This window comes from Pan paniscus, chromosome 9 (genome assembly GCF_029289425.2).
Source record: "Pan paniscus chromosome 9, NHGRI_mPanPan1-v2.0_pri, whole genome shotgun sequence".
Taxonomy (NCBI): Eukaryota; Metazoa; Chordata; class Mammalia; order Primates; family Hominidae; genus Pan; species Pan paniscus.
Genome location: NC_073258.2, coordinates 131,937,271 through 131,956,904, shown reverse-complemented (window position 1 = coordinate 131,956,904; position 19,634 = coordinate 131,937,271). Strand labels below are relative to the sequence as shown.

The 19,634-nt window shown below is 40.5% G+C and overlaps 1 long non-coding RNA gene across 1 annotated transcript in view; it reads right to left on the bottom strand.

Moving 5' to 3' along the window:
- LOC117975076 (uncharacterized) overlaps positions 1–16,462 on the bottom strand; it is an 81,898-nt gene extending 65,436 nt beyond the window's left edge. Inside the window, exon 1 of the long non-coding RNA XR_008620303.1 lies at positions 16,396–16,462. This is a non-coding gene — a long non-coding RNA (uncharacterized LOC117975076). The remainder of the gene's footprint in view (positions 1–16,395) is intronic.
- Between the last annotated feature and the right edge of the window lie 3,172 nt (positions 16,463–19,634).

Genomic DNA, 19,634 nt, shown 5'->3' with positions numbered 1-19,634 from the left:
AATAGAAAAAGAGGGACTCCTCCCTAACTCATTTTATGAGGCCAGCATCATCCTGATACCAAAACCTGGTATAGACACAACAAAAAAAGAAAATTTCAGACTAACATCCTTGATGAACATTGGTGTGAAAATCTTCAATAAAATACTGGCAAACCAAATCCAGCAGCACATTAAAAAGCTTATCCACCACTATCAAGGTGGCTTCATCCCTGGGATGCAAGGCTGGTTCAAGCAAATCAATAAATGTAATCCATTACACATATAGGAGCAAAGACAAAAACCACATGATTATCTCAATAGATGCAGAAAAGGCCTTTGATAAAATTCAACACCCCTCCACGCTAAAAATACTCAGTAAACTAGGTATTAATGGAACATATCTCAAAATAATATGGGCTATTTATGACAAACCCACAGCCAATATCATAATGAATGGGCAAAAGCTGGCAGTACTTCCTTTGAAAATCAGCACAGGACAAGGATGCCCTCTCTCACCACTCCTATTCAACATAGTATTGGAAGCTCTGGCCAGGGCAATTAGGCAAGGGAAAATATTCAGATAGGAAGAGAGGAAGTCAAATTGTCTCTGTTTGCAGATGACATGATTGTATATTTAGAAAACCCCATTGTCTCAGCCCAAAATCTTCTTAAGCTGATAAGCAATTTCAGCAAAATCTCAGGATAAGAAATCAATGCGCAAAAATCACAAGCATTCTTATATGCCAATAATAGGCAGAGAGCCAAATCATGAGTGAACTCCCATTCACAACTGCTGCAAAGAAAATAAAATACCTAGGAATCCAACTTACAAGGGATGTGAAGGTCCTCTTTAAAGAGAACTACAAACCACTGCTCAAGGAAATAAGAGAGGACACAAACAAATGGAAAAACATCCCACACTTATGGATGGGAAGAAATAATATCGTTAAAACGGTCATACTGTCCAAAGTAATTTACAGATTCAATGCTATCCCCATCAAGATACCATTGACTTTCTTCACAGAATTAGAAAAAACTACTTTAAATTTCATATGGAACCAAAAAAAGAGCCTGAATAGCCAAGACAATCCTAAGCAAAAAGAACAAAGCTGAAGGCATCACCCTACCTGACTTCAAACTATACTAAAAGGCTACAGTAACCAAAACAGCATGGTACTTCATACCAAAACAGATATATAGACCAATGGAACAGAACAGAGGCCTCAGAAGTAACACCACACATCTACAACCAGCTGATCTTTGACAAACTTGACAAAAACAAGTAATGGGGAAAGGATTTCCTATTTAATAAATGGTGCTGGGAAAACAGGCTAACCATATGCAGAAAACTGAAACTGGACCCCTTCTTTATACCTTATACAAAGATTAACTCAAGATGCATTAAAGACTTAAATGTAAGGCCAGACCATAAAAACCCTAGAAGAAAACCTAGGCAATACCATTCAGGACATAAGCATGGACAAAAGCTACATGACTAAAACACCAAAAGCAATGGCAACAAAAGCTAAAATTGACAAATGGGATCTAATTAAGCAAACTAGCTTCTACACAACAAAAGAAACTACCATCAGAATGAACAGGCAACCTACAGAATGGGAGAAAATTTTTGAAATCTATCCATCTGACAAAGGGCTAATATCCAGAATCTACAAGGAACTTAAACAAATTTACAAGAAAAAAAATCAAAAAGTGGGCAAAGGATATGAACAGACACTTCTCAAAAGAAGACATTTATGCAGCCAATAATCATGAAAAAAAGCTCATCCTCACTTGTCATTAGAGAAATGTAAATCAAAACCACAATGAGATACCATCTCACACCGGTTAGAAGGGTGATCATTAAAAAGTCAGGAAGCAACAGATGCTGGAGAGGATGTGGGGAAATAGGAACATTTATACACTGTTGGTGGGAGTCTAAATTAATTCCACCATTGTGGAAGGCAGTGTGGTGATTCCTCAAGGATCTAGAACTAGAAATATCATTTGACATAGCAATCTCATTACTCGGTATATACCCAAAAGGTTATAAATCATTCTACTGTAAAGACACATGCACATGTATGTCTATTGCAGCACTATTCACAATAGCAAAGACTTGGAACCAACCCAAATGCCCATCAATGATAGATTGGATAAAAAAAATGTGGCACATATACACCATGGAATACTATGCAGCCATAAAAAAATGAGTTCATATCCTTTGCAGGGACATGGATGAAGCTGGAAACTATTATTCTCAGCAAACTAACACAGAACAGAAAACCAAACACTACATGTTCAACTTATAACTGGGAGTTCAACAATGAGAACGCATGGACACAGGGAGGAGAACATCACACACTAGGGCCTGTTGTGGGGTAGGGGGCAAGGGGAGGGATAGCATTAGGATAAATATCTAATGTAGATGACTGGTTAATGGGTGCAGCAAACCACCATGGCCCATTTCTACCTATGTAACAAACCTGCACGTTCTGCACATGTATCCCAGAACTTAAACTATAATAAAAAAGTATAAAATAAACCAATAATTTTTATATAACACAGTATGAAAGTTTCCTGATATTGTGTCAGATTCCATATCTCATTGGCCTTTAAAAAGCTACTACTACGTGTCAATTATGGGTCAGTGTCAAAGAAGAATAGCCACAGTTACCTGAAAAGTCTGTTAGAGTATTTCTCCCTTTCCCTACTACATATCTGTATAAGGCCAAATTTTCAGATACTTTGGTCAAAACAACTTATTCCAACAGATTGAATACAAAAACAGAAATGAGTGCCTAGCTAAATTCTATTAAATCAGACATTAATGATACTGGCAAAATGTAAAATAATGACACATTCTCTTTTTTTTATTTGTGAAAATATTGTATTCTTTTTTTGTTACTATGTAAAGGAATTTTGTTGCTTTTACATTAATTGATACTCTTGTTTCTTTCAGTTTTTATTGCTAATATGGCAATATTCACAGCAATAACCCACATGTAATATTAATTCCTTTTAAGAACCTCATTTGTTTTTAGTTTTTTATTTTATTCATTTTTCTTTTCTTTTCATGGGGTTTTGAGAAACAGGTTGTGTTTGCTTACATGAGTAAGTTCTTCAGTGGTGATCTGCGAGATTTTGGTGCACCCATCACCTGAGCAGTGTATGCTGTACCCAATGTGTAGTCTTTTATCCCTCACCCACCTCGCACCCTTTCCCCGAGTCCCCAAAGTCCATTGTATCATTCTTATGCCTTTGCATCCTCATAGCTTAGCTCCCACTTATCAGTGAGAATATACGACATTTGACTATCCATTCCTGAGTTACTTCACTTAGAATAACCGTCTTCAATTCCATCCAGTTTGCTGCAAATGCCATTGTTTTGCTCCATTTTATGGCTGAATAGTGTTCTATGGTATATATATACACACCATATATATATACCATGTATATGTATGTTTATATATACACACCATATATATATACCGTGTATATGTATGTATATACACACCATATATATATACTGTGTATATGTATGTATATATATACACACCATATATATACCGTGTATATATATGTATATATACACACCATATATATATACCATGTATATGTATGTATATATATACACACCATATATATACCGTGTATATGTATGTATATATATACACACCATATATATACCGTGTATATGTATATATATACACACCATATATATATACCGTGTATATATGTATACATATACCATGTATATATGTATACATATACCGTGTACATATAAGTATACATATACCGTGTACATATATGTATACATATACCGTGTACATATATGTATACATATACCGTGTATATATGTATACATATACCGTGTATATATGTATACATATACCGTGTATATATGTATACATATACCGTGTATATATGTCTATATATACACATATTTATGTGTATGTATACATACACATATATATACACATATGTATACACATGTATACATATATACATATATATAAAAGGGAACATTTTTACAAATGACTAACATATGAGAGATATATATAAGATATATATGAGAGATATATATCATATATAGGATATATATGAGATATACCATATATAGGATATATATGAGATATACCATATATAGGATATATATGAGATATATATAAGATATATATGAGATATATATGAGATATATATAAGATATATATGAGATATATATGAGATATATATAAGATATATATGAGATATATATGAGATATATATAAGATATATATGAGATATATATCTCATAAGATATATATGAGATATAAATCTCATAAGATATATATGAGATATATATCTCATAAGATATATATGAGATATATGTATTATATATGAGATATATATATCATTATATGAGATATATATATCATAAGATATAGATGAGATATATATAAGCTATATATGAGATATATATCATAAGCTATGAGATATATATATCGTAAGCTATATATGAGATTTATATATCGTAAGCTATATATGAGATTTATATATCGTAAGCTATATATGAGATTTATATATCGTAAGCTATATATGAGATTTATATATCGTAAGCTATATATGAGATATACATAAGCTATATATGAGATATACAATCATATGATATATATGAGATATACAATCATATGATATATATGAGATATATATAAGATATATATGAGATATATATATATCATAAGATATATATGAGATATATATATATCATAAGATATATATGAGATATATATATATCATAAGATATATATGAGATATATATATATCATAAGATATATATGAGATATATATATCATAAGATATATATGAGATATATATATCATAAGATATATATGAGATATATATATCATAAGATATATATGAGATATATATATCATAAGATATATATGAGATATATATATCATAAGATATATATGAGATATATATATCATAAGATATATATGAGATATATATATCATAAGATATATATGAGATATATATATCATAAGATATATATGAGATATATATATCATAAGATATATATGAGATATATATATCATAAGATATATATGAGATATATATATCATAAGATATATATGAGATATATATATAAGATATATATGAGATATATATATCATAAGATATATATGAGATATATATATAAGATATATATGAGATATATATGACATATATGAGATATATATGACATATATGAGATATGTATCTCATAAGAGATATATGAGATATGTATCTCATAAGAGATATATGAGATATGTATCTCATAAGAGATATGAGATATATATAAGATATATATGAGATATATATGACATATATGAGATATATATGACATATATGAGATATATATGACATATATGAGATATATAAGAGATATATGAGATATATATCTCATAAGAGATATATGAGATATATATCTCATGAGATATATGAGATATATATCTGATATGAGATATATGAGATATATATCTCATATATAAGAGATATATATCTCATATTAAGATATATATGAGATATATATCATATATGAGATATATATATCATATAATATATATGAGATACCTATATATAATATATATACACACATATATATATTATATATATCATATATATATGGTAGAATTTCTTTATCCACTTATTGACTGATAAACATTTAGGCTGGTTCCATATTTTTGCAACTGTGGAATTGCACAGCTATAAACGTGTGTGCAAGTATCTTTTTTGTATAATGACTTCTTTTCCTCTGGGTATTTACCCAGAGGATTATCTGGGTCAATGTAGTGGGATTGCTGGATCAAATGGTAGTTCTACTTTTAGTTCTTTAAGGAATTTCCACACTGTTTTCCATAGTAGTTGTACTAGTTTACATTCCCACCAGCAGTGTAAAAGTGTTCCCTTTTCACCGCATCCCTGCCAACATCTATTTTTTTTTTTATTATGGCCACTCTTGCAGGAGTAAGGTGGTATTGCACTGCTGTTTTGATTTGCATTACCCTGATCATCAGTGAAGTTGACCATTTTTTCATATGTTTGTTAGTCATTTGTATATCTTCTTTTGAGAATTGTCTATTCATGTCCTTAGACCACTTTTTGATGGGATTGCTTTTTTTCTTGCTAATTTGTTTGAGTTCACTATAGTTGCTGGATATTAGTCCTTCATCAGATGTGTAAATTGTCTCCACAATCTCCATAGATTGTCTGTGGGTTGTCTGTTTACTCTGATGATGGTTTCTTTTGCTGTGCAGAAACGTTTTAATTTAATGAAGTCCTACCTATTAGTCATTATTTCTGTTGCATTTGCTTTTGGGTTCTTGGTTATAAAATCTTTGCCTAAGCTAATGTCCAGAAGAGTTTTTCCGATGTTGTCTTCTAGAATTTTTAGGGTTTCAGGTCTTAGATTTAAGTTCTTGATCCATCTTGAGTTGATTTTTGTATAAGGTGAGAGATGAGGATCTAGTTTCATTCTTCTGCATGTGGCTTGCCAATTATCCCATCACCATTTGTTGAATAGCGTGTCCTTTCCCCACAATAAGTTTTTGTTTGCTTTGTTGAAGATGAGTTGGCTGTGAGTATTTGGCTTTATTTCTGGGTTCTCTGTTCAGTTCCATTGGTCTATGTGCCTATTTTTATACCAGCACCATGGTGTTTTGGTGACTATGGCCTTATAGTATAGTTTGAAGTCAGATCACGTGATGCCTCCAGATTTGTTCCTTTTGCTTAGTCTTGCTTTGGCTATGTGGGCTCTTTTTTGGTTCCATATGAATTTTAGGATTTTCTTTTCTTATTCTGTGAAGAATGATGGTGGTACTTTTTTTTTTTTTTTTTTTTTTTTTGAGACAGAGTCTTTCTCTATCGCCCAGGTGCTGGAGTGTAGTGGCACGATCTCAGCTCACTGCAAGTTCTACCTCCCAGGTTCCCACCATTCTCCTGCCTCAGCCTCCCAAGTAGCTGGGACTACAGGTGCCCGCCACCATGCCCAGCTAATTTTTTTGTATTTTTAGTAGAGACTTGGTTTCACCCTGTTAGCCAAGATGGTCTTCATCTCCTGACCTTGTAATCCACCTGCCTGGGCCTCCTAAAGTACTGGAATTACAGGTGTGAGCCACTGCGCCCGGCCATGATGGTGGTATTTTTATGGGAATTGCATTGAATTTGTAGATTGCTTTTGGCAGGATGGTCATTTTCACAATATTGATTCTACCCATCCACAAGCATGGGATGTGTTTCCTTTTGTTTGTGTCATCTATGATTTCTTTCAGTAGTGTTTTGTAGTTTTCCTTATAGAGGTCTTTCACCTCCTTGGTTAGATACATTCCTAAGTGTTTTATTTATTTGTAGCTATTGTAAAAGGGGGTTGAGCTGTTGATTTGATTCTCAGCTTGGTCACTCTTGGTGTGTAGCACAGCTACTGATAAATGAATTCAGCAAGGTTTCAGGATACAAAATTAATGTACACAAATTGGTAACCCTGCTATACACCAAGAACCTCATGTTTTTGAAGGACATAAAGGGTTCCAGAGACCAAAAAGTTTTAGAACTACTGGCTTGGAACACACCAGGTGGTGTTCAGACCCTTTCATGCTTGCAGACGTGCAAGGAGTTCTCCTAGGTGGTGGGTCTAAGGACATAAAGCTCATGGCACCCTGTGATCTGTTACAGCTCTGCAAAGCCATGTCAGGATCCCTTCAGAAGTAATAAGCTGTCTACAAAGTTTAAAAAAAACAACAACAACACACATACCTGTACTGATCGGGATATTGGTTAGAAAAAGCATTTCAGGGCTCAAAATAACAAAATTTTATTTTTCACACTTGCCAAGTATACATTTCAGGTCATCTGGGCCTCTGTTTCATATCCCTTTACTCCAGAATTCAGGTTGACAGAACATCTAACATATAAAGTGCTGTCAGTTGTGACGGTAGCAAGAAAGGAATGTGGTAAATTGTCCATATGAAGAGAACTGGCTTCACTTTAAGAGAAAGACCACCCTGAGAAAAACCATGTGGCTCTTACGCTTACATGTTTTTGGCCTAAGCAAATCTCATGACTTTGCCTGACTTCAAAAAGGTCAGTAACTTGCCATCCTACCATGATACCACGATCTGGGAAGTAGGAAGGGTGGGATGTGAAGACAGTCAACATCAGGGGCTCTCGTGACTGCCACAATCCTCTTCCTCCACTCGAAACGAAATCCCCATTGATAAAATTCACTGATATCTGATTCTTAGGTTATTCATGCACAACTTTTCATACTTAATTATTATATAAATGCTATTTTGTATTCTTTCCATTTGGCATTATTTGTCATGTCTCTATAGTTCTCATATGTGTAATTTGGATTTCACTGTTAACTTATATTCTATTAATAAATTATTCTAATTTTAAACATTGCTTGTTTGGGTATTTGGGTAGCAGGTAGCTAGTCTTTCACTATTATAGATGGTTTAGCAATGCACATCAATATATGAAAATACTTTTTAAATATTATTTACTTGTGGTTACTGAGTCAAGAAGTAAGATGGAATTTTGTGATTACACGTTATGTATGCCAACCATTTCATAAGCTTTTGGGAATAAGGATCTGGCCTTATTCATTCTGTATCCCCAGAGCCTAACAAAATATCCAGTTGGTAGGCATTCAATACTTGTCTACTGAATGAATGACTCTTAGCAGATTGCTTTCTGGAATTCTTATACCAATTTACAATGCTGCCAGTACAGAATTCTGTTGCTCTAGCAGGCTCTTTAATAGTTTGAGCAGTGGTTTTCTCTTCACTAATTTAATGATTAGCAGGTTTAAGCATATTTCCAAAATTTTTCTTTTAGTGTTTGTGTTGTTTCTCACTTGTGCTCTACTTAGTAAAGTAAATCTGGCAATTTCTCTTAGGAATTGTCCCCATATATTTTGTTTTTTAAATCTTTGGGACTATTGTGGGGTCATTGAGAAAAGAGAAAAAACTAGGAATAGGTGGAGGTGGAGGTGGTGGGTCTAGCTGAAGAAGTAAAGCATATAATTATATTTACATTATTATCATCTTCCTCTTCCTCATCAACAGATGTCATTTACAGAACACATTTTGCAAATACTATATCTAGTCCTTATATTACTGAAAGGTAGATACAATGGTAACTCCATGATGGGGAGAAGATATTGACACTCAGAAAAGTTACAATTGCCCAAGACCTTACAGATAGGAAGAAGCAAGTCAGGTTTTGCGTCTATGTTTTTCTGCACTTGGAGCCTGAGTTCCTTCTCGCTGCTTCAAGCTGCCTTGCCACACTCACAAGAACACGTGGCGACAACCCGAAGCACAGGGTGGGGAGGACCGTGCTCTTGGGTCCGTGGGGACTGATGTGGATCCACCCACTCTGCGGGCAAGGCGTCTGCAGAGGCACTCAAAGAGATGCTATTCAAATACTGAGGACATCTGACCAGAGGCAGGGCCCTGGTAGCATCTGGGGTTTTGGACAGAGTGGAGTTCTCAAAGGCAGGCGTGTGCAGGAGAGGGGCAGGTTGTCACAGTCCTTGATTGCCAGGTGCCATTTTGGGGCTGGCACCACTCACTGGGGAGCAGGAGGACAAACCAGAGAGCAAGGTGGCAGCTCAGTCAGGGACTTGGCACAGAAGCACACGAGCAGGGTGGGAGGAGCCTGCTGGGCACTGAGAGTTCCCAAGGGGCTTGGACTCGGGACCCAGTTGCAGGCATTCCCTTCCATGGGCAAGAACTGGCTTCCAAGCTGACTGTCAGAGCCTCTTCCTCAGCTCTCCCACAGGCAGCCCTTAGTTACATATGGCTATTTACAGCTATTTACAGCCAAGCGCGGTGGTTCATGCCTGTAATCCCAGCACTTTAGGAGGCCGAGTGGGGCAAATCACCTGAGGTCAGGAGTTCGAGACCAGCCTGGCCAACATGATGAAACCGTCTCTACTAAAAATACAAAAATTAGCTGGGCATGGCAGTGGGCGCCTGTACTCCCAGTTACTTGGGAGGCTGAGGCAGGAGAATCACTTGAACCCAGGAGGCGGAGGCTGCAGGGAGGTGAGATCGCACCACTAAGCTCCAGCCTGGGTGACAGAGACTTCCTCTCAAAAATAAATAAATAAATAAATAAATAAATAAATAAATAAATAAAAAGAAAAAAAAAAGAAAAGAAAAGGCTATTTACATGTAAACTAAGTGAATGAACAAAAGTTAAAACCCTGGCCCCTTGGTCACACTCAGCCACACTAGCTAGCTCTCCAGGCCTAGGTCATGGCAAGTGTGTTGGGCATCACAGATGCAGAACAAGCCACCGTCTCAGGACATGCTGTGGGAGGGGGCTCCAGACCTTGCTTCTCCAGGTGGGCCAGCACGGGCCACAGCGGCAGCTCCTGCTTTGTCAGGCCTCTGAGCCTAAGCTAAGCCATCATATCCCCTGTGACCTGCATGTACACATCCAGATGGCTGGTTCCTGCCTTAACTGATGACATTCCACCACAAAAGAAATGAAAATGGCCTGTTCCTGCCTTAACTGATGACATTATCTTGTGAAATTCCTTCTCCTGGCTCATCCTGGCTCAAAAGCTCCCCTACTGACCAACTTATGACCCCCACTCCTGCCCGCCAGAGAACAACCCCTCTTTGATTATAATTTTCCTTTACCTACCCAAATCTTATAAAATGTCCCCACCCCTATCTCCCTTCGCTGACTCTATTTTCAGACTCAGCCCGCCTGCACCCAGGTGAAATAAACAGCCTTCTTGCTCACACAAAGCCTGTTTGGTGGTCTCTTCACATGGACATGAGTGAAATTTGGTGCTGTGACTTGGATCAGGGAACCTCCCTTGGGAGATCAATCCCCTGTCCTCCTGCTCTTTGCTCCATGAAAAAGATCCACCTACGACCTTGGGTCCTCAGACCCCCCAGCCCAAGGAACATCTCACCAATTTTAAATCAGGTAAGCGGCCTCTTCTTACTCTCTTCTCCAACCTCTCTCACTATCCCTCAAACACTTTCTCCTTTCAATCTTGGCACCATCCTTCAATCTCTCCCTTCTCTTAATTTCAATTCCTTTCATTTTCTGGTAGAGACAAAGGAGACACGTTTTATCCGTGGACCCAAAACTCTGGCGCCAGTCACGGACTCGGTAAGGCAGACTTCCCTTGGTGTTTAATCATTGAAGGGATGCCTCTCTGATTATTCACCCACATGTCAGAGATGTCTGGCCACACGGGGATGCCTGTCTTGGTCCTTCACCCTTAGAAGCAAGTACTGCTTTTCTGGGAAGCAAGAACCCCTCAACTCCTTCTCTCCATGTCTCTAACCCTTCTCCGCTTTTCTGGGAGGCAAGAAACCCCCAACCCCTTCTCCTTCACCCTTAGTGGCAACCACTTTTCTAGGGGGCAAGAACCCCCCGATCCCTTATTTCCACACCCCAGCCTCTTATCTCTGCACCCCGATCCCTTATTTCCATGCCCCAACCTCTTATCTCTGTGCCCCATCCCTCATTTCCGTGCCCTGACCACTTATCTCTGTGCCCCGATCCCTTATTTCCATGCCCCACCTCTTATCTCTGTGCCCCAATCCCTTATTTCCATGCCCCAACCTCTTATCTCTGCACCCCAACCCCTTATTTCTGTGCCTCAACCCCTTTCCCACTTTTCTGGAGGGTAAGAACCCCTGAAACCCTTCCCTCCATGTCTCTACTCTCTCTTTTCTCTGGGCTTGCCTCCTTCACTATAGGCAATATTCCACCCTCCATTCCTCCTTTTTCTCCCTTAGCCTGTGTTCTTAAAAACCTAAAACCTCTTCAACTCACACCTGACCTAAAACCTAAATGCCCTATTTTCTTCTACAAGGCTGCTTGACCCCAATACAAACTTGACAGTGGTTCCAAATAGCCAGAAAATGGCACTTTCGATTTTTCCATCCTACAATATCTAAATAATTCTTGTCATAAAATGGGCAAACAGTCTGAGGTGCCTGATGTCCAGGCATTCTTTTACACATTGGTCCCTTCCTAGTCTCTGTTCCCAATGTGACTTGTCCCAGATCCTCCTTCTTTCCCTCCCGCCTGTCCCCTCAGTCCCAACCCCAAGCATCGCTGAGTCTTTCTAATCTTCCTTTTCTACAGACCCATCTGACCTCTCCCCTCCTCGCCAGGCCAAGCTAGGTCCCAATTCTTCCTCAGCCTCCACTCCTCCACCCTATAATCCTTTTATCACCTCCCCTCCTCACACCCGGTCCGTCTTACAGTTTGTTTCCACGACTAGCCCTCCCCCACCTGCCCAGCAATTTTCTCTTAAACAGGTGGCTGGAGCTAAAGGCATAGTCAAGGTTAATGCTCCTTTTTCTTTATCCGACCTCTCCCAAATCAGTTAATGTTTAGGCTCTTTTTCATCAAATACAAAAAAACCCAGCCCAGTTCATGGCCCCTTTAGTAGCAACCCTGAGAAGCTTTACAGCCCTAGACCCTAAAAAGTAAAAAGGCCATCTTATTCTCAATATACATTTTATTACCCAATCCACTCCCGACTTTAAATAAAACTCCAAAAATTAAATTCCGGCCCTCAAACGCCACAACAGGACTTAATTAACCTGGCCTTCAAGGTGTACAATAATAGAAAAAAGCTGCAATTCCTTGCCTCCACTGTGAGACAAACCCCAGCCACATCTCCAGCACACAAGAACTTCCAAACGCCTGAACAACAGTGGCCAGGCATTCCTCCAGAACCTACCCCAGGAGTTTGCTACAAGTGCCGGAAATCTGGCCACTGGGCCAAGGAATGCCCGCAGCCCGGGATTCCTCCTAAGCCGCATCACATCTGTGCAGGACCCCACTGAAAATTGGACTGTTCAACTCACCTGGCAGCCACTCCCGGAGCCCCTGGAACTCTGGCCCAAAGCTCTCTGACGCCTTCCCAGATCTTCCCGGCTTAGCAGCTGAAGGCTGACACTGCCCAATCACCTCAGAAGACCCCTAAACCGTCACGGACGCCGACCTTCAGGTAACTCTCACAGTGGAAGGTAAGTCTGTCCCCTTCTTAATCAATATGGAGGCTACCCACTCCACATTATCTTCCTTTCAAAGGCCTGTTTCCCTTGCCTCCATAACTGTTGTAGGCATTGACGGCCAGGCTTCTAAACCTCTGAAAACTCTCCAGCTCTGGTGCCAATTTAGACAATACTCTTTTAAGCACTCCTTTTTAATTATCCCCACCTGCCCAGTTCCCTTATTAGGCCGAGACACTTTAACTAAATTATCTGCTTCCTTGACTATTCCTGGGCCACAGCCACACCTCATTGCCACCTTTTCCCCCAGTTCAAAGCCTCCTTCACATCCTCCCCTTGTATCTCCCCACCGTAACCCACAAGTATAAAACACATCTACTCCCCACTTAGTGACCAATCATGCACCCCTTACCATCCCATTAAAACCTAATCACCCTTACCCCGCTCAATGCCAATATCCCATCCCACAGCATGCTTTAAAGGATTAAAGCCTGTTATCACTCACCTGTTAGAGCATGGCCTTTTAAAGCCTATAAACTCTCCTTACCATTCCCCCATTTTACCTGTCCTAAAACCAGACAAGGCTTACAGGTTAGTTCAGGATCTGCACCTTATCAACCAAATTGTTTTGCCTATCCACCCCGTGGTGCCAAACCCATATACTCTCCTATCCTCAATACCGGCCTCTACAACCCATTATTCTGTTCTGGATCTCAAACATGCTTTCTTTACTATTCCTTTGCACCCCTCATCCCAGCTTCTCTTCGCTTTCACTTGGACTGACCCTGACACCCATTAGGCTCAGCAAATTACCTGGGCTGTACTGCCGCAAGGCTTCACAGACAGCCCCCATTACTTCAGTCAAGCCCAAATTTCATCCTCATCTGTTACCTATCTCGGCATAATGCTCATAAAAACACACGTGCTCTCCCTGCTGATCATGTCCGACTAATCTCCCAACCTCAATCCCTTACAAAACAACAACTCCTTTCCTTCCTAGGCATGGTTAGTGAGGTCAGAATTCTTACACAAGAGATGGGACCACACCCTGTAGCCTTTCTGTCCAAACAACTTGACCTTACTGTTTTAGCCTAGCCCTCATGTCTGCGTGCAGCGGCTGCCGCTGCTTTAATACTTTTAGAGGCCCTCAAAAATCACAAACTATGCTCAACTCACTCTCTACAGTTCTCATAACTTCCAAAATCTATTTTCTTCCTCACACCTGACACATATACTGTCTGCTCCCCGGCTCCTTCAGCTATACTCACTCTTTGTTGAATCCCACAATTACCATTGTTCTTGGCCCGGACTTCAATCCAGCCTCCCACATTATTCCGGATACCACACCTGACCCCCATGACTGTATCTCTCTGATCCGCCTGATGTTCACCCCATTTCCCCACATTTCCTTCTTCCCTGTTTCTCACCCTGATCACACTTGGTTTATTGATGGCAGTTCCACCAGGCCTAATTGACACACACCAACAAAGGCAGGCTATGCTATACTACTAGCCACTAGCCCACCTCTTAGAACTTCTCATTTCCTTTCCATCGTGGAAATCTGTCCTCAAGGAAATAACTTCTCAGTGTTCCATCTGCTATTCTACTACTCCTCAGGGATTATTCAGGCCCCCTCCCTTCCCTACACATCAAGCTCAGAGATTTGCCCCCGCCTAGGACTGGCAAATTAGCTTTACTCAACACGCCCCAAGTCAGATAACTAAAATACCTCTTAGTCTAGATAGACACTTTCACTGGATGGGTAGAGGCCTTTCCTACAGGGTCTGAGAAGTCCACCACGGTCATTTCTTCCCTTCTGTCAGACATAATTCCTCAGTTTGGGCTTCCCACCTCTATACAGTCTGATAACAGACCAGCCTTTATTAGTCAAATCAACCAAGCATTTTTTTAGGCTCTTGGTATTCAGTGAAACCTTTATATCCCTTACAGTCCTCAGTCTTCAGGAAAGGTAGAACAGACTAATGGTCTTTTAAAAACACGCCTCACCAAGCTCAGCCACCAACTTAAAAAGGACTGGACAATACTTTCACCATTTCCCTTCTCAGAATTCAGGCCTGTCCTCAGAATGCTACAGGGTACAGTCCATTTGAGCTCCTGTATAGACGCTCCTTTTTATTAGGCCCCAGTCTCATTCCAGACACCAGACCGTCTTGGACTGTGCCCCAAAAAACTTGTCATCCCTACTATCTTCTATCTAGTCATACTCCTATTCACTGTTCTCAACTACTCAGACATGCCCTGCTCTTGTTTACACTGCCGGTTTACACTGCTTCTCCAAGCCATCACAGCTGATACCTCCTGGTGCTATCCCCAAACTGCCACTCTTAACTCTTGAAGTAAATAAATAATCTTTGCTGGCAGGACTATGCTGAATCTCTTTAGGCACTCTCTAATTAGATGTCCTGGGTCCTCCCAATTCTTAGACCTTTAATACCTGTTTTTCTCCTTCTCTTACTCTGTTTAGTTTTTCAATTCACACAAAACCGTATCCAGGTCATCAGCAATAATTCTAAATGACAAATCTTTCTTCTAACAGTCCCACAATATCACCCCTTACCACAAAATCTTCCTTCAGCTTAATCTCTTTCACTCTAGGTTCCCATGCCACCCCTAATCCCACTTGAAGCAGCCCTGAGAAACACCGTCCGTTATCTCTCCATACCATCCCCCAAAATTTTTGCCGTCCCAACACTTTACTAGTATTTCATTTTATTTTTCTTATTAATATAAGAAGACAGGAATGTCAGGCCTCTGAGCCCAAGCTAAGCCATCATATCCCCTGTGACCTGCACGTACACATCCAGATGGCCGGTTCCTGCCTTAACTGATGACGTTCCACCACAAAAGAAATGAAAATGGCCTGTTCCTGCCTTAACTGATGACATTGTCTTGTGAAATTCCTTCTCCTGGCTCAAAAGCTCCCCTACTGAGCACCTTGTGACCCCCACTCCTGCCCGCCAGAGAACAACCCCCCTTTGACTGTAATTTTCCTTTACCTACCCAAATCTTATAAAACGGCCCCACCCCATCTCCCTTTGCTGACTCTCTTTTCAGACTCAGCCCGCCTGCACCCAGGTGAAATAAACAGCCTTGTTGCTCACACAAAGCCTGTTTGGTGGTCTCTTCACAGGGGTGCTAGTGAAATGCTTCACCTGGGAGCCTGTGCTGGGATCAGAACCTCAGGCTCCTCCCAGGCCTCCTGCCCTGGAAACTTCAGGCGACAAGACCCCAGGTGTTGCACCAGCACATTCAGGCTCAGCGACTCTTCTCTCTTCCCAATGGGTCCTGCGCCTCTGCTGTTGTTGCAGGGGGCTGTGTACCCGAGTGAGCTGCGCGTGGTGGGGAGGGGGGGCAATGAGAGAGAAAGACTAACCTTTAATTTTTCGTCTTTACAGCAAACGTTTCCCCAGTCTATTGCTCTTCCTTTTATTTTAGTTTTGTTCATTTTTTATGAATATATTTTTGGATCCTATTAATATTTAAAAGATTGTGATGGTGGGAGCCTGCCTTGGCTCTTACTTGGGAACGAAGCGCATCCCTCCACCCCCCACCCCTCCCGCTTTGGCTCTGTTGCCAGCACCTCTGCAGGCAGCCCTCCCCTGAGAGTGTGATTTCATCAGCTCAGAGACATGCAGTTTCAGCAGCATCACAGAGGGGTGGAGTGGAAAGACGCTGCACCCACCTTCTGCAGAGCAGCTCCACACACTGGGGGAGAGCAAGGAACTTATATCTGCCCTAGCAGTGATCGGGGCCCATCTTGCAAGGCTTCATAAATATTTAACAATGAGCACTTTGTAAAGAAGAGTGTTATTAAGGGTGGTGCCGCCAGCCGCTTCAAATGTGCCTGTATATCAGGAGCTGCTAATGCTCTGTGGACAGAACCCTTTTGCAATAGCCCTAGGCAAATCAACTCCTTATCTTTTAAGGGAGTAGGGAAATAATTTAGAGGAATTTGTAAACATTTCTGACCCTCAAAGGAAGAAAGCTGGATCCTCTCCTAATAGAGAATGGCGTTCCAATGAATCATTTATCTAAGACAGAAAAATCAGTGACCAGAAAGAAAAAAAAATATATACATACCTCCCCCACCCTTGCATCCCCGGGATGCTCACACCGAGCAGCAGCTGCCCGGCCAGTGTTTAGTGAGACTTCTTTTACTCTGGTGCTACCAGATGAATCTCTTATCACCGTGGAAGCCAGTCCCAGGCCACTTATTTCAACACGTCAAGCTTTAATGATACTGGTTCAGTTTTCTTTACTCTATGGATTGGATACACCACATTGCAATTCAAATCACCCCAAACACCACAGTAAGCATGAGGTGATCACATTTCTTCCTAAGTGTAAATGGCTCTCCACAGGGGACTCATTCTGGGAGCTGGGGGCTGGGACAGCATTGCCCTGGCAACTTCTTTTTTCCCCAGATGATCATCACTGGAGGTAAATGCTTGGAAGATTAAAGTCTCCAATCCATGTGGCACAAACTCCTGTTAGCTCAGGAAAATATCCTCCATTGACCAACTTTAGTACAACCAATAAATCACAAGGATTGTAAAATGAAAGGTGTGTGTGTATGCATATCATGCTTATTACATTTTCCCAGTAAAATTCTGCTTTCTTTTATCTCATGATAACCCTCCTTGTGAAGAGTCTGAAAAGTTAAATTGAGTAGTTTAAGGTTACCCATATAAGCTCGCAAAAGAGCACTTGGGTGTTGGCTATTATAAGACGCTTCCTCCCAAGGTCTACCAGAAAAGAAATTGACTTCAGAGCCCTTCTGTAGATTGTATTTCTATAAGAATAACCATTTCCGTGGAACTCACCTTTCACAGGATCCTAGGACTATGCACCTGAATGTGAGCCCCTTAAGTAAAGTAGGGGTCCATCTGCCTTGTCACCAGTGGTTCTGCATCAGTAAATTGACCAGAGCATGACCAATTGCCATTTGTTTGCTGAGAACAGGTAGGAGAACATAGAGAAAATGCCAGTGTGCTAGCTGAACCGCATACCAACTTACCCCACAAACCTAGCCTACATATTCATGAGCAAGCACTTTCCAATGTATATGCTTTGTTCCAAGTTGTAATCAAAAAGTTCATTTTTAAGTTAGTTGCTTGGGACCTGGAATAAACTTTCCCATAGAAACGATGTTATAAATAGTGCTCTAGCCTAGCCCACAAATGCACATCTAACTCAAAATGTGCTACTGGTATTATGGAGTTGCAAGGAAACTTTGTAGAAAACAACAGTTCAATACCCATAATTAAACCAAACAGTAGAACAATAAAAATGTTTCTCTCCCTCTCCCTGTCTCTTCCTCTCTCTTTCACACACACTCTTTCTCTCTCTCTTTCTCTCTCCGTCTCTCTCACATACATACACACACACGGAAGTTCATTCTTGAGGAAAGTAAGATTAACTGGACAGGAATGAGGAGGTAGTGGAGACGGTGCAGTGCTCTTGAAGGAGGCTTTACGTTATGTCAAGAGCTGTTGAGGCTGATGGTTCAGGCTGCTGAATGCGCCTCATTTCACTTCAAAGCTTATGCCTTGCCTTTTGCTTGATACAGGTATATAGCTGGCACTACTTCTACTTATCCCCCGTAATTAAAGTTGGTTTTTGCTTTTCCCTTCTGATTGAGAAAGGGAGCAAGAGAAACAGGGTGAGGCAGGGAGGAAAAGAAGAAGTTGAGAGGCCAGGAAGACAAAAGAGGGGAGACATTTCTTGAAGCAACTAAGCAAGGGATCCAAATGAAGGGGAAAAATTAGAAGTTTAAAGAACATCTGTATTTGTGAGTGAAAGATCATCTCAGAGGTGTCAGATGAATCAATCACAAGATGGAGAGTGGGGAGAGAGGAAGAGAGAGAAGAAGAATATGTCTACTCCCATGAAGAGGGGGCGACACCTTAAGTAGTGTTTTTGCAGGTAGTTAGAGGACAGGATCTTTGCTGTTGATTGACACCAGTGAGACAGGGGACCACCTTGGGGTGAAGCGGAGTAGGTAAGGATAATGAACAGCTGCCCCTCCGCTCATAAGGGCCTGTGCTAACTTCAGAACCTAAAAGACAGCTCTGATGTTACTGGAGGTGAATTATTTCTTTGAGGGTTATCATCACCATCATTTCTTCCATCATCTAAGCATGCCCCAGTCATCCAGTCTTCCTGAGTGGCTCTCTCCTGTTAGAAAGTCCAGCACAGTCCTCCGGATTTCCGAATCCCCTGGGCTCTCAGTCTCCCTCTCGTTCCCTCCGCCATCCTAGCTCTGCATTTCTTCACCTCAATCTGCTCCTCATGCCCCAAAGATCCATTTTCAAGGATGGCTGTTTTGGAGAAAAGAGGGAAATGTTAGGCTCTAAGAGAAACTGTATCAAATTTAATTCCAGATGCCACTATTCCTAAATAGTCGCTGATTTGTCTCGGAGCACAGGGGCTCCCCTCTCCCCTGTCTTTGGGAATTGCCCTGAAGCCACAGGGCATGGTCTTGTCCTGTCCTCTATCCCCAGAGCACCTATCATTGTCAGACTACCTAGGCTCCTGGGGTGCCCAAATTCCATTCCTTTCCATGCAATTTCCAATAACTTTCAGGACAATACCAACTTATTACTATGTAAA